The sequence below is a fragment of the Hyperoodon ampullatus genome (genome assembly GCF_949752795.1).
Source record: "Hyperoodon ampullatus genome assembly, chromosome: X".
NCBI classification, from domain to species: Eukaryota; Metazoa; Chordata; class Mammalia; order Artiodactyla; family Ziphiidae; genus Hyperoodon; species Hyperoodon ampullatus.
The window spans coordinates 28,702,406-28,718,390 of NC_136913.1; the positions used below are offsets into that span (position 1 = coordinate 28,702,406).

General features: G+C 42.5%; 1 pseudogene across 1 annotated transcript; it reads left to right on the forward strand.

Annotated features, from left to right (window-relative positions):
• The first annotated feature begins 4,977 nt into the window (after nt 1–4,977).
• LOC307069404 (tRNA 2'-phosphotransferase 1-like) lies at nt 4,978–5,721 on the forward strand (annotated as a pseudogene). The gene has a single exon. The product of its transcript is annotated as a tRNA 2'-phosphotransferase 1-like (transcript).
• The last annotated feature ends 10,264 nt before the right edge of the window (nt 5,722–15,985 follow it).

A 15,985-nucleotide genomic window follows, 5' to 3' on the forward strand; every position in this document is an offset into this window, starting at 1 on the left:
TTTTTAATCTCTTCTCTAAGAAGCCAGCAAAGTAGGTTTGCTACAGATCCAGTGGGTGGATAATGGTGCATGGGACCCCTCCGAGACGGGAAAGGAAAACACTGTTTTTGGCTAGGCAGGTAGAAGAGAATGAGCGGGTAGGTGAATTAGGAAGAATTCATATGGAGTGATCTCACTAAGATTACAGCAACGGTATAGAACATTTGTAGTGAATACTGTGATGCTCCACCAAGATCCCCTCTTCAGGGTAATGTATCTATTCCTGAATTGCTGGGGCTACTGGTTCTCAACAGCTTACATCTATGTCCCTCGCTGGGAATTGCCTTTGCCTTCAGGCCAATGCCTCACAAAGGTTATGCACTCTCCCAGTGGATGGCCCACAACCAATGACTGGCTGATGTGGAACTATAAAGGCTTGGCATCTTTGCATTAATTTGAGACAACTCTGAAGGACCATTCCAGCTCCAGAACTCCATGTGAGACAGGCTGAAGTCTTGGTTGCAACTTCATTATGGATCAGGGTCTCCCTCTCTCCAATCTTGTTTTCCTCACATCCTTACAGGTGCATCTTCCAAGAGGATTTCTCAATCACCTTCTGCACTCAGTTACTCATCTCAAAATCTGTTTCCAGAGAACTTAATCTTAGACCTCTGTATAGTAAACCTATGTATAATTGCACTGAGTTGTTTTACTTGTCTAGTATCTACCAACCCTTCTTCTAGTAATTCTCTCAGATTTCCCTTGCTGGGGGATGGAGGAAACTACTCTCCTCTTTTTTTTTTTTTTTTTTTTTGCCGTATGTGGGCCTCTCACTGTTGTGGCCTCTCCCGTTGCGGAGCACAGGCTCCGGACGCGCAGGCCCAGCGGCCATGGCTCACGGGCCCAGCCGCTCCGCGGCATGTGGGATCTTCCCGGACCGGGGCACGAACACGTGTCCCCTGCATCGGCAGGCGGACTCTCAACCATTGCGCTACCAGGGAAGCCCCTACTCTCCTCTTTAAATGTACTTGCCTTTAGTGAAGTTGCCTCCACCTCCAGCTCCAAGGATGATCATAGTACTTTGGCCATTCAGAGCCTCAGATTCCTCAGATCACAATAATTGGTTCAGAGGTGGGTACATGATTTAGGCAGAGCCAATCAGATGCAATGAGGCTCTTGCTGGGACATCCAGGGAAGACACCCTCACTTTTTTCTGAGTGTTTAGAAGATCTGGAGTTTCTATAGCCATTTCATGACTGTAGTGGGAACTCCTGCCTAAAGAATCGTACCAACCAAAAGGAAGTGAACTGAGACATGAAGAAAGAGAAAGAGACAGAGAGGAACTAGGTTTGGGGAGCATCATTTGAACTCCTGCATCACACAGTACCTAAAACCAGCCCTATGCTCTATAGTATTCAGTTACACGAACTAATACATTTTCCTTTTGCATAAGCCTATTTGGGATAAATTTTCTGTTGCTTGCAAACAAAAGAATCTAAACTGATAAACTATGAATGAATAAGAAATTAATGGTTTGAATATTCAAGACAATGATTGAGTATAGGGAAGGCAAAGTGACCAAAAATATTTATATTCTGTATTACTAAAGTATCCTTGTCTAGTGCTTATTGCCCAACACATAATAAGTTCTCAAGACTTAAGTGTTCAATAAGCATCTGTTAAATTAACTGTGATTCTACAAAAGGAACCTGGAGAAACTAAGTGACACAGTGAGTTTGGAAAAAGGGAAATTTTAAATGCCTTCTTACCAAAAGCGATTTATTGATTGATACTGCTTACAAAATATTGTAACTATTGTAAATATTGTATTCTAGCAAAATTAATCAAACCTGAGGTCATGGGAACATCCAATTTATAGCCAGTTGTTCAGAAGTACAGGTGACAACCTGGACTTGCAATTGGCATCTGAAATGGAGAGGGATGGGACAGTCCTGTGGGATCTTGTGGGATCTAATGCTGTCTCCAGGTAGATAGTGTCATTGGCTAGAACTTAGTCATATGACTACATCTAACTTCATATGCCCAGGAAGCAGGTTAGAATGGATTTTAGTATATGTAAAATCTTTTTGTAGATTCTTATTTTACCTATCATTATATCAAACATTTTCCATGTTATTTTCATAGTCTTCATTACTGTGGAAGATTTTATTATTGTTGAAAATATTTGCTATCCCTTTCCTCTGGTGCCATCTCTGCGGAACAAAGTCCTGGTGGGCCTCCCCATAGGAGTGGCGTCTGCCCCATTGAAATCAGGCTTGGTCATGTGGAATTTGAGCAGAAATGAGATATCCCACATTTGAGCATAAGCTGTAGGAGTTATTGTACTATTCAATCCTTGTTCTTTATTCACTGCTTTGAGACCAATATGGAGCTAGTCCTTCCAACTGGGTCCTGGGATGAAGCAGAGCTACAGCTGAACTGCAAAGGGTAGGTAACTGAGTGAGAAATAAACCTGTGATAAATCACTGAGATTTGGGGATTATCTGCTACTGCAGCAAAATCTAGCAAAAGCTGACTGGTACAATAATTATAACAGCTGCATATTACTCCACCATGTTATGTACCCTGATTTTTTTAGTCCATTCTTCCAATATTGGCCATTTAAGTGGTTCCCAATTTTCCGATATTAAACATAATGCTGAAATGGACACGTGCAGTTTTTGTTGTTGTTGTTTCTGTTAAATTATTTCCTTAGGATACATTTTTCGGCATAGAAAACTGGGTCAACATGTATGATCATCATTACCGTTCTTATTCCCAAAGGGGGTATATCGTCTGTGTATTGAGTCAGGTTCCAGCAAAAGCCATGAAAACCACTCTAGTAATTTTAACAGAGGGAAAATAAAACAGGAAATTGACTTCACAAGTAATGGAGAAGCTAAGAAGTCAGTAGTGAAACAACCCAGAGGTTGACACCAGCAGAAAAATTCTGCCACCCTTGGGGATGGAGGGACACTTGGAGGAGGTGGTATTACCAGAGGGCAGAAACTAGGGCCATCTGAAGGGAACTAGAACCATGACTGGGTCTGCCTGGTCAGAACTCTCCAGTAGTAACTGGGATCACCAAGGAAGGTTTGCTTTGGGAAAAGCTGGATGCATGGAAGAGATGCTGTAAGAAACAGAAAAAGAGACAGAGAAAAATACTTCGGACTCTTCCATCTTCTTGCTCTCCAATCTTCTGCAAGTATTGTCCATTGGGAAAACCTACCCAGAGGCCAGAGAACAAAGGAACTTGGAAAATATAGTTTTCTATGACACAGAGGGCAAGAGAAGGACAGCAAGGTATCTGAAAGCAAATTGGACAGTAATGGATGAGTAAACCACTTTACCAGTCTTTCCAGCATTGTACATTATCATCATTATAAAAGTTGCTATTTTGGCATGAGAGGCAATATAGTTTAGTAGTTGACAGTACTGACTCTGAAGTCAGACACCCTTGGATTTGAAACCTGCTCAAAGCTCTTCCTGGTTATGTGACCTTGGGTGACTTGCTTAACTTCCTCAACTCCCAGTTTCCCTTATATAAAATGTTGTGAAGAGACTTCCCTGGTGGTCCAGTGGTTAAGACTCTGTGCTTCCACTGCAAGGGGCATGGGTTCAATCCCTGGTTGGGGAACTAAGATCCCACATGCCTCGCAGCGCAGCCGAAAAAAAAATGTTGTGAAGACCAAATACATGAATATAAATACAAAACACTTAGCAGAGTCTGTAGCATGAAATAGGTTGTATGGTCAGGCCACACAAGATGGCTGTTCTCTTGCTCTCTGTACAACCCCTGCCTGACCAGTGCTTGCTTCACCTCTACCATACACACACACACACACACACACACACACACACACACACACACACGACTGACCTTCCTACTATTGATACTTGCCCCAGACCCCAGATAGTGATTATTCTTATCCTATCTTATCTTCTTTGGCGTGCCCCTCTACTGGTTTCCCTGGTAACTAATGGTGAACTCACCTGATGTCAATTCCCCTATAACTGGAAATCCCCCTCTCTCTCACATACCACTGGCCAGAACTTAGTTCCATGACCACATCTAAGTACAAGGGAGACTAGGAAGTGAAGTTTTTATTTTAGGTGGTCATGTACTCAGCTCAAACTTCTATTATGATAATAGAAGAGGCAAACAGATATTGGGGGAAAACTATCGGCCTCTGCCATTCTGCTCTTCTGGCCACGCAAACGTCTATGTGTGCTCTTCTTCCCATACATAGAACATACCCATCACCAAGGGGAACTTCCAAGTACAATTCCATTACTACTGGAGGGGAGCAAAATTTGCCACCCCAAAATCCGATTCTCTTGAGCTGGTTAAGTTCAAGAAGCAAGAGACAAGAGAAGCTCTGAAAACCAAGTAGAAGTCACCCTTTTGTAAGGGACATTTACATTTATAAGGGAAAACTCCGTTTGTAGGGGTGTCTCCCTCTCCGTACCAGGAAGAGGAGAATGACTCTAAATACCCGGAAATCTTCATCAAGGGAGAAGGCAATGACGTAAATCTGTATACCAACCATACCCTTGTTTACTGTGCTTTGCCTGGTAACCTCCCCAAACTGACTGCCCCTGCTTCCCGCCCACCCCACTTTCCCCGGCCCCATCTTCCTTTGTCTTTAGCAGAAGGTGGTATTTAAGTGATGGTTCAGGTCATTTGGGGGTTGTTACTCAGTCTTCCTAGGTATCTCCCATGTATAAAGAGAAGTACACGTTATTAAACTTCTGTTTTTCTCCTGTTAACCTGTCTTTTACTACAGGTTTGTCTCAGCCAAGAATCCGGAAGGTTAGAGAGAAAATAATTTTTCCTCCCCTACACTGACTCTAATAATCATGGGCATTTGCCAGGCTTTTGGTCTCTTTGGCTTTCAGACTCCTGTAACACTTAATAATAGGCTTCTGTTGTATTTGCTGTTTGTCAATTACATATAGAAGTAACGCACTGCCGGACAGCAGGAGTCTATCTTGACTATGAACTTCTCTGGAGGAAAGAGGCAGGAAGCAGCAGGGCACAGGGATAGATGGGTTCACAGACCCCAGGAACCAGACCAAGATGTGCAAGTACCCAAAACTTGGTCCTATGACCTGTCATGGAGCCCTGGAGCTGGGGCTTCCCATGGGAGTCAAAGCCTTCCTGCCCCTGGGCACCCTCCTACAGCTGCCCCAGTCCCGCAGCTTCTCAGCCGAAGATGTGCAGCAAGTGGTGGACACCATGGGGAAGCAGTGGTTCACACTGCAGCCAGGGGACCCCGGCATTGGCTCTCATCCAGGCCAATCTTGGTCACTTCCTGCAAGTACCTGAGCTGGATCTGATGCCCTTGGCAACCCTGCAGGCCCTGCCCCTGATGCTTGTTTATGGCACATTCTGGCAGCACTGGCCATCCATCCTGCTCAAAGGCATGTCCTGCTGGGGAAGGATGCACATCCACCTGGCCACAGGACTGCCTGGGGACTGTGCACAGTGTCATCAGTGGCATGTGGCCAAATTGTGAAGTGGCCTTGTTCATCAATGGGCCCCTGGCCCTGGCAGATGAAATACCCTTCTTCCTCTCTGTCAATGGGGTGATCCTGATTCCAGGGAATGCTGATGGCTTCCTGCTTCCCAAGTATTTCGAGAAGGCCCTGCAACTACACCCCACCCAAAAGCCCCTCTCCTTGGCCGGTAATGAGTAGACAGAGTGTCAGAGTGGCCCCAAGCACCGCTCCAGAGGGTAAAGGATGATCCAACAATAAAATATTCATTAAAATAAAGAAATGTAAATAGACAATCAAAAAAAGAAACTCATGTTTGAGAAAAAAAAAGAAGTAAACACAGCCCAAGATCTCTTCCAGGCAAATTCTCTTACTGTTTCACTGTTCTCTGTGCTGACTCATCTTCCTCTCATTCAACTTGATGACTGCTTCCTTAAGCTCTTCTTAATAGGTTCGGGTGGGAAATTGTCATCCCTAACACAGTGGTCCCTCGATAACCAAGGGGGAATGGTTCCAGGAACCCCACAGTACAAAAATCTGTGGATGATCAAGTCCCTTATGTAGAATGGCATAGTCTTTGCATATAACCTACACACATTCTCCCGTATACTTTAAATCATCTCTATATTACTTATGATACCTAATACAATGTAAATGCTATATAAATAGTTATAAATACTATGTAAATGCTACATAAATATTTGCCAGCAGGGTAAATTCAAATTTTGCTTTTTGGAACTTTCTGGATTTTTTATTTTCCTGAATATTTTCTATCCTAGGTTGGTTGAATCCATGGATGCAGAACCTGCAGGTATGGAGAGTAGAGGGATGCTCTTTACCTCCGCTCCAGCTCTCATTTACCTGTCAAGAAGGAAGGTCCTTGGGGAGTCATAGTATTATCTTTTGCCAAGTCTTCCTTTTTGGCCCTTTAAACTGCTTCACTGTGGAGCTGCAGAAAGCAGTTGGCTTTTTCAATTGTGTGGAGCTCTGAAATCAGAGGCCACAGGCAAAGGATGGCTCTTGACATAGCTATGTTCTCTTCCATTTTTGGTTGCTGTCTGACTAGCTCTGACTGGGGTCCATCCCTCTGTAGGATGTTGCTAAAAGTAGGAAGAAGCAGCAGACACTGCTAAACTTGTAAATCTTTCTTGTTTTCCCCACTGCTATTGCTTCTGATGCCTGTGAGCTGCTTTCCAGGATCTTGCCGACCTTTGTGAATGCTGTGCCTAGCTAAGATTCTATTGCCTCAGAAGAAAGAGAAAATGGATGCTGGGGGGAGAACTAGCACTTTCTGCCACAAATGCCTATTGATTCAGACAGATTCTTAATTTCACTCCAGAAAGTGAGTCAGCAACTTGTAGAAGGCACGGGGGCAGTGAATAGAAAACTGGCACCCTCAGATTGCCATATCATACAGTAGCAAAGGACTCACTTTCAAAAAGGAAATAGCCAGCTCCTCCCACAAGAAAAAGAAATGCAGCTAAACTTTTGCTAGTTTTGATATGATTGGTATAAATGCTCAAAGAATGTCTCATAACTAGCAGTGAAGCTGACTTTCTGGGCCCTGTCAAAACCTGATTTTGAAAGTAGAGTAAAAAAGCTACACAGTGACTTTAATAACTGTAAACATGAGAAAACTCAGGCACTATTACAACTTTTTTAATATGCTTGTCAGACTGCTGACATTACTTCCCCAATTCTTTTGTTCTCTTTCAGATATATTTAATGCGAATTTGGAGCTTGTAATATATTCCAAATACCTGATAATGTTTCCTCCCTTCTTATATTATAAAATAAACCTTTAAAGAGAATGAAAAATTAATGATTGTCACCAAGAGATTTTTCTTTCTTTTCTCAGCATATTCATTTTATGATATGTTATTTTCTTGATGTTCATTTCGTGTGATAAATCTACCCCATATTCCTTTATCTCTAGCACTAAAGATACCTTCATTAATTTGCACTGTCTAAATACAAACTGAATACCAATTTTATTTGAGAATGGAGACAGTGACCATTCTCAATGGGAGTTTTGGAAAAAAGTCAACAGATTTTAAGAAATTTGTATTATTATAGTTATTTATACTGGTATGTAATATAAGGGTGTATTTGGTCTATTTTGTTCACTGCTCTATACCTGGTACCTAGCACGGTATTTGGTGGACACTCAATAAATATTTATTTGGTTAATGAATTCATGTATTTTTCTTTTTAATAATCATAAGATATACTGGAAAATATTTAACCAAAGTAGTTGGAAGAGAGTTGAATCTTTTCTAGTCTAACAAGGAGAAGGCACGGTGGGATTATATAATTCAGATTATTAAAATTCATGAAAGCAATCACACTGGGTAAAAAGACATTTAACCTCAGTTTAATGTCTCTGAATATTCAACCAAGAGAGAGGAGTAAGGGCACAAACTGTGGGAACACAGTTATGTGATACAGTGTCTCAGATATGTATCTCTGGTGGGAGATAATGGCTGAGAAGACACCGGTCCAAATGATTGGCAACATTAATATGGAAATAAACATTTTCACCCGTTCTTCATAGAGTCTCCTGGTCTCACAACAAATCTGAGAAGTGGTTTCTATTACTATTCTATTACAAATGTGGAAAATGAGCGTCACAGAGTTGAATAACTTGTCCAAAGTCCCACAGGTGATGATTGGTAGAGCCAAGGTCTGAAGGTCTTTGACCATCAAGGTCACATTGGATAAAAAGTCACGCTTTTGTTCCACTGGCATTCGGCTACTCTGTGGTTCTCTCTCTGTCCCTCACACCCTTTTGCAGCATATCTCCCTTTCTTCTTGTTAAGGATATTGTCCTAACGTTGTAATGTCATTATGTGCTCTGAGTTAATAAATGGCTTCTTTTCTCTTTTAGTGTTCAAAGTGATACATTATTTACTGAGTCTTCAAGAAGGAAATAATGATGACTGGAGCCGAAGTCCCAGAATTCTCTGCAAGCAACCTGCCATGCTCCAGATTTCGAGGAAAGCTAGTTAGTAGCAACCCTCTATTAGAGACTGCAGGTTTGTCTCCCTCTTCACCTCTGTTATTATTTTTGCTCTGAAATTTACTCTGATATTAATATAACCACTGCAGCTTTATTTTGATTAGTGTTAGTATGGTATGTATTTCCCCATGCTTATACTTTTAACCTATTTGCATCCTTAAATTCAAAGTGGGTTTTTGGCAGCAGCGTATTTGGATCTTGCTTTTTCATCCAACCTGATGATCTCAAAAATTGTTAGAAGTTCTATACATACTTATTTTGTATTTCAAGCTTTTAAAAATTCTTTCTTGTGATTGTGTGCACAAGTCTATATTTTATAAAGGTGTGTACATATATATTGGAGAGTGTGATCAAAAATCTTTTTACTGATAGGCTAAACAATCAAAAATTCATGGAGACCATGGCTTTAAGGGCAATGTGAACAATTGACCAATCCTCATTTCAGGTGAACAGAAATAGAACTGGAGGGTGAGACAGGGTCTAGACACCACACAACTCTAATTGAATGGCACCCTTTGGATCATGTCTGTGAATGATGCTCCCTGGAATTGTGTTGAGCTATGGCTTTTGCTAGAGGATCCATTTGGAGGGAAGAATTAGAATCACACATGAAAAAGGCTGTGAGGGGTCTGTTCCCAAGTGGACACAGGCCAAGCAAACTGTCCCAATTCACATCATTGTCCATGTAGAGGAGGAAAACTAATTTTCCCTCTACCCTTCCAGGTTATTGGCTGAGAACCCCCCTGTAATAAAAGACAGATTAACAGGAGAAACACAAACAGAAGTTTAATAACATGGATACCTCCTGTATGCATTGGAGAGACCCAGGAAAACTAAATGACTCCCTGAAATGGCCCAAGTCCCCACCTTAAATGCTGTCTCCATCTAAAGACAAGGGAGGATGTTGGAGGGATGGGAGGGCAGCCAGTTCTGAGAGACTATCAAGAGAAGCACAGTAAACAAGGGTAAGGTTGTTATGCAAATTTAACCTCTGCCTTCTCCGTGGATGACAGGTTCTAGAGACTTAAAGTCATCCTCCTCTTCCTGACCCAGAGAGAAAGACACCCTTACAAATGGAGATTTCCCTTATAAAATGTAAATGTTTCTTAGAAAAGCTTCTAGTCTGTTTTCAGAGATTCTCCTCTGGCTGAAGTCTCTCAAAAATAATCAGCTCTGGGGCTTCCCTGGTGGCGCAGTGGTTGAGGGTCCGCCTGCCGGTGCAGGGGACACGGGTTCGTGCCCCGGTCCAGGAAGATCCCACATGCCGCGGAGCGGCTGGGCCTGTGAGCCATGGCTGCTGAGCCTGCGCGTCCGGAGCCTGTGCTCCGCAAGGGGAGAGGCCACAGCAGTGAGAGGCCCGCGTACCGCAAAAATAATAATAACAATAATAATCAGCTCAACAATTTGCAGACCCCTTCACTAAGGATGAGGATTCCATTCACCTGCGCTCCTGCGCTCACAAATGGCATCACTGTCCTTAAGGACTCCCAGGCTAGTCCTGGTCTGCAGCTGCAGGTAATAAAGAAGAGGTGGAGCCTGGGACCTCGCTAAGGATCAGTTTTCTTGTGAGGGGATGGGGACTTCCCAAGGTTCTGAGCTGGGGAAAGACGCATTCGGACTTGCCTTTAAAACCACCTGGTGGAGAAGAAACAGGCAGGAAGGAGATGCCTGAGGAGACTGCGACCACCCAGGCATGGGCCAGTTCGGACTGGTTGGTGGAGCTGTGGTGGTGAGAACTGGTTGGATCCAGGTATGTTCTCACCAGGGAGTCTTGCTCACCAGCTACTGTTTAAGTCAGACGGTGAGAGATAAAGGACTCGAACCTAGAATTTGCCTGAGCAGCTACAAGCCTGTTTTTCCCTTTGAGATAAAGGGCACAGGACAGGGAGGTGGGCAGGTGGGAGCAGTAATCTAGTTGTGGATGTCTTCAGTTTGAAATCGAAGTCAGAATAGCCAGGTGAGAATGAGAACTGAGACCATTAATCTAGAAAGTTAATCTTTACACGATTCCTTAGAAGAAATGAGGCACATACCGACTCTTACCTCTGCTGATAGTCGTGTTTTCACCCCTGAATAAAGGAAGTTTATGAAATGAGAAAAAAATAATAATAATCAGCCCCAAATAATCAATATGCCAATGAGGCATATTTTGGGGTGGCAAATTCTGTTCCCCTTCACCCATGAATCCAGAAAGATTGTCCAGGAAATTCCCTGGTACTCCAGTGGTTAGGACTCTGAGCTTCCACTGCAGAGGGCACGGGTTCGATCCCTGGTTGGGGAACTAAGATCTCACATGCCCTGTGGCCAAAAAAACCCCAGAAAGATTGTCCAGCAGAGGGAGATGTTTATGCCGGGCAATATACTAGAAGGGACTAGAGAGAAAAGATCCATAAACCCACATGGGGTCCCTTCGAGGTCTGTGGCTGAATGCTAAGTTGTGCACAAGCAGGATTTAAATACATAGTCTGGCAAAAGTTTAAAGTATAAACTCTGAGAAGGAGATAGTCTAGAAAAGCTAAAGCTTACAAAACATGCTCTCCAAATAGTTTACTTGGTTAAAAAGGTACATTCTGCTGAAGAATATCGGTAATCACCTATTTTAAAATGGTAGTTTTAAAGAATAAATGTGTATGTAGACTCGCTAAAGATTACCTCACTCAATATCAGCTTTCTTGAATTTATTTTCTGAGCTTCCAAAAGCAATCTAAAGCCTGGTATTTTGCAAGTTGTGGATTAAAGGTACGAATTTCTTTCAGCCCTTGTAGGGAAGCACTTATGAATTCATTTCCCTGACATGAGATTGCTCTCCCCAAAGCAATTTTGGAGGGAACATTAAGTGCTATAGAACTGGAATTGGAGAAATGTGCCCCAGAAAATGTTTTTAATCAGGGCTGTGTGGGAGCCTATTTAATCACTGGGCAATGGAAGACGTTAAAGGAACAACACTTTGTTTAAGGGACTTATTGACTGAGAAGTTCATTTAAACTGGGTCCTCTCTTTTCTGGCTTCTCATTTTGGAAATATTTGGCCAAGACAGAAGTCAATATTTCTGGTAGCTATTCTGCAGCCTACCCTTACCACCCACTGCCCAGCATCTTTATCCTTTGAACTATAAATGGAAATTCACATGTTTTGGTTTTTGTCTTTGCAAGTTATAGTTGTCTCTGACAATTCCCTTTGCATCTGAGAAAAGCCAGAGTAGTGCTGTGTATTTTCAGTCATATTCTCTCTGGTATCAAATGTCACAGCTGCATTGCATGAAGGTTTATTTGTATTATAATAGCATTTCCTGTAGATCTCAAGGGACCTCTATCTCTAAAATCACTTGTCTACAGGAACTTCAGAGAGAATAACTTGACCTTTCTAAAAGTAAACTTTCCAACTGAATAACTCCCTCTGGATCTAGGTTCAGATGGTTCTTTGTGTGTGTGCGCGCGCGTGTGACCTGAGCTTTTAGGTTAATGTAGATTCTGGCTTTTATTTATTTATTTATTATTTTTGGCGTGTTGGGTCTTTGTTGCTGCGTGTGGGCTTTCTCTAGTTGCAGCGAGCGGGGGCTACTCTTTGTTGTGGTGCGTGGGCTTCTCACAGCGGGGGCTTCTCTTGTTGAGGAGCACAAGCTCTAGGCGCGTGGGCTTCAGTAGTTGTGGCACGTGGGCTCAGTAGTTGTGGCTCGTGGGCTCTAGAGTGCAGGCTCAGTAGTTGTGGCGCACGGGCTTAGTTGCTCCGTGGCATGTGGGATCTTCCCAGACCAGGGCTCGAACCTGTGTCCCCTGCATTGGCAGGTGGATTCTTAACCACTGCGTCACAAGGGAAGTCCTAGATTCTGACTTTTAAAGTGATATTGTGTGCCTTTCATTGCGCAAACAGAGAGAACTTTTGTTAATTATGGGGATGAGTAAGCTCTAAGTATTGTGCTGGGATAATTTATTGAGAGCATAATGTATGTTCTTCCTTCCCCCATTCCAGAAGGTTAGTCAATTCTTTTTATGCCCCTTCTCAAATTTATATTTGTAGTTGGTCCCCCTGAAACAGGGGGACCAACTCTCCCAGTTGGTCTAGGACTTGGGGAGGGGGAGTTCCTGGCATGTGGAACTTTCAGTACAAAAACTGGGAAAGTCCCAGGCAAGCTGGGACAAGTTGGTCACCCTAGGCAGAAGTCAGTACAAGATACCTCCCGTCCTGGAATTTTTTCTAAACCCTGAGTTCACTGAAGAGAAGTGGCCCTAAGGGCAAAGGGAGAGCAGGATACCATATTAATGTAAACTTTTAATTGAAATATAACATATATAATGCACAAATCATAAGTGTGTAGCTGTACAAAATTTCAAAAAGTGAACACACATATGTAACTAGTATCCAGATCAAGAAAGAGAATATTTCTAGGGTCCCGGAAGCCCTCTTGTGCATTCTTTCAGTCACTACCCCTTGAATAACCACCAAAAATAAATTTCCCTCTCTCCTTCTGAGCTCTTGGCTGAGACTCCCATAATAAAAGACAGATTAACAGGAGAAAAAAAAACAATTTAATATATATTCCTTCTGTGTACATGGGAGATACCCAGGGAAACTGAGTAAAGCTCTGTAAAATGGCCCAAGACACCACCTTAAACACCATCTTCAAGAGGGGTAAGGAGACCAGTTATGGAAGGTTACCAGAAAAACACAGATTGTTAGCAAGTTTAAGTCCATGCCTTTCTCCACAATGAGAGTTCCTTGTGATTTAGAGTCATCCTGTTCTTCCTGGTACAGAGAGAAAGACACCCTTAAAAATGGAGATTAACCTTAGAAATGTAACTTTCCCTCACAAAAGAGTAAATTCTACTCTGATTTTAGAGCTTCTCCTGCGTCCACTTTTTCTCAAAAATATGCCACCTCAAAATAATCCTTATGCCAAAGAGGCATATTTGGAGGTGGCACATTCTGCTATCCTTCAACTAGTATCCTTACTTAAGTACTTTAGATTAGTTTTACCTGGTTTTAAAATTTATATAAATGAAACCATACAGTTTGTACTTGTTGGGGAGGAAGAAATTTTCCTTTATCCTTCCAAGTCCTTCTGGCCAGTCTAAAAGTTAAATTGACAGGAGACAGATTAACAGGAGACAATCAAACAAACATTTATTAACATGTTTACAGGGGAGAGACCCAGAAAAACTGAGTAACTCACCAAAATGGCCAAAGCCTTCCCCTTAAATACCATCCACAGCTAAACAAAAAAGAGGATGGCTGAGGGTGGGGAGAGTCAGTTATGGGAGGTTCCCAGGAAAAGCACAGTAAACAAGGGTGATTGTGATGCAGATTTAAGTCATTGCCTTCTCCATTGATAGGTTTCTAGATATTTGGTTATCCTCCTCTACCAGGTACAAAGAGGGAGGCCCTCTTACAAATGGAGATTTCCCTTACAAATGTAAATGTTTCTTACAAAAGGGCAACACCTACTTGGTTTTCATAGCCCTTTCAGATGTCTGCTGTTTCTCTCGGAAAATAATAGCTTAAAACAATTAATATGGGCACTTCCCTGGTGGCACAGTGGTTGAGAGTCCGCCTGCCGATGCAGGGGACACGGGTTCGTGCCCCGGTCTGGGAAGATCCCACATGCCGCGGAGCGGCTGGGCCCATGAGCCATGGCCACTGAGCCTGCGCGTCCGGAGCCTATGCTCCGCAACGGGAGAGGCCACAACAGTGAGAGGCCCGCGTACCGTAAAAAAAAAAAAAAAAAAATTAATATGGCAAAGAGACATATTTTAGGGTGGCAAATTCTACTCTCCTAAATGTTCTTCTTTCTAGTTTCTTTCATTTAACATTAAGATTGTGAGATTCATCCATGTTGTGTGTCATGTTGTTTGTTCATCCTTGGTGCTGTATAATATCCCATTGTATGACTATACTACAATTTATTTATCCTCTCTACCTTTGATGGACATTTGGACTGTTTCCAGTTTGGGGCTATTATGAGCAGTGTTACTATGAATACATTTATTGATAAGGAGAGAAAAGGGGCAGTGATTTGGCAGAATCTCAGGAAGGCAGCAATGCTCAAAGGGCTTGGTGGGCATAGCTATGTGGATCCTCACCTCTGCAAATTCCGTGACCCACGTAGGGCACAAAGCAAAGGACTGCTGTATCTCAAGGGAAACTCAGTCTTTGACAACAGAATAATCAGCTATGGTGAAATGAAGATGAGGGGCCTGCTTGGAGTTAGCCAACCTGCAGGTTAAAGACATAGTCTAACAGATTGCCAATTCTGCCCAAGAATTCTGACACTAACTATGAGTGCAAGGCTTTCTTTCTTTTTTTTTCAGTTTTATTGAGATATAATTAGCACACAATACTGTCTAATTTTAAGGTGTACAACATACTGGCTTGACATACATACACTGCAAAATGATTACCACAAGGTTTAGTTAACAGCCGTTGCCTCATATAGTTACCCAAAAAAATATTTTTTTTTTGAGATGAGAACTTTTAGGATCTACTATTCTCTCAGCAACTTTCAAATGTACCATACAATAGTGTTAACTATCATGTTGTACATTACATCCCCAATATAGATCTTCCTCAACTTACAATGAGGTTACGTCCAGATAAACCAATTGTAAGTTGGAAACATTGTAAGTCAAAAATGCGCTTAAGGGCTTCCCTGGGTGCGCAGTGGTTGAGAATCTGCCTGCCAATGCAGGTGTCACAGGTTCGAGCCCTGGTCTGGGAAGATCCCACATGCCACGGAGCAACTGGGCCCATGAGCCACAACTACTGAGCCTGCACGTCTGGAGCCTGTGCCCCGCAACAAGAGAGGCCGCGATAGTGAGAGGCCCGCTCACCGCGATGAAGAGTGGACCCCGCTCACCACAACTAGAGAAAGCCCTCGCACAGAAACTAAGACCCAACACAGCCAAAAGTAAATAAATAAATTTATTTTTCAAAAATGCACTTAATACACCTAACCTACTGAACATCATAGCTTGGTCTAACCTACCTTAAATGTGCTCAGAACATTTACATTACCTTACACTTGGGCAAAATCATGTAACACAAAACCTATTTTATAATGAAGTATTAAATATCTCATGTAATTTATTGAATTCTCTACTGAAAGTGAAAAACAGAATGGCTGTATGGGTACAGAATGGTTGTAAGTGTATTGGTTGTTCACCCTCATGATCATGTGGCTGACTGGGAGCCATGGATCACTTCTGCTGCCCAGTGTCATGAGAGAATATTGTCGCACATATCCCTAGCCTGGGAAAAGATCAAAATTCAAAGTATAGTTTCTGTGGAATGTGTATCACTTTCGCACCATTGTAAAGTAAAAAATGGTAAGTTGAACCATCATAAGTCAGGGACTACCTGTACTTATTTATCTTGTAGCTGGAAGTTTGTGACTTTTGGCCGCCTTCATCCAATTCACCCATCCCCCACCCCCACCTTTGGTAACAAGGAATCTGATCTCTTTTCTATGATCTTGGTTTTTTGTTTTGTTTTAGA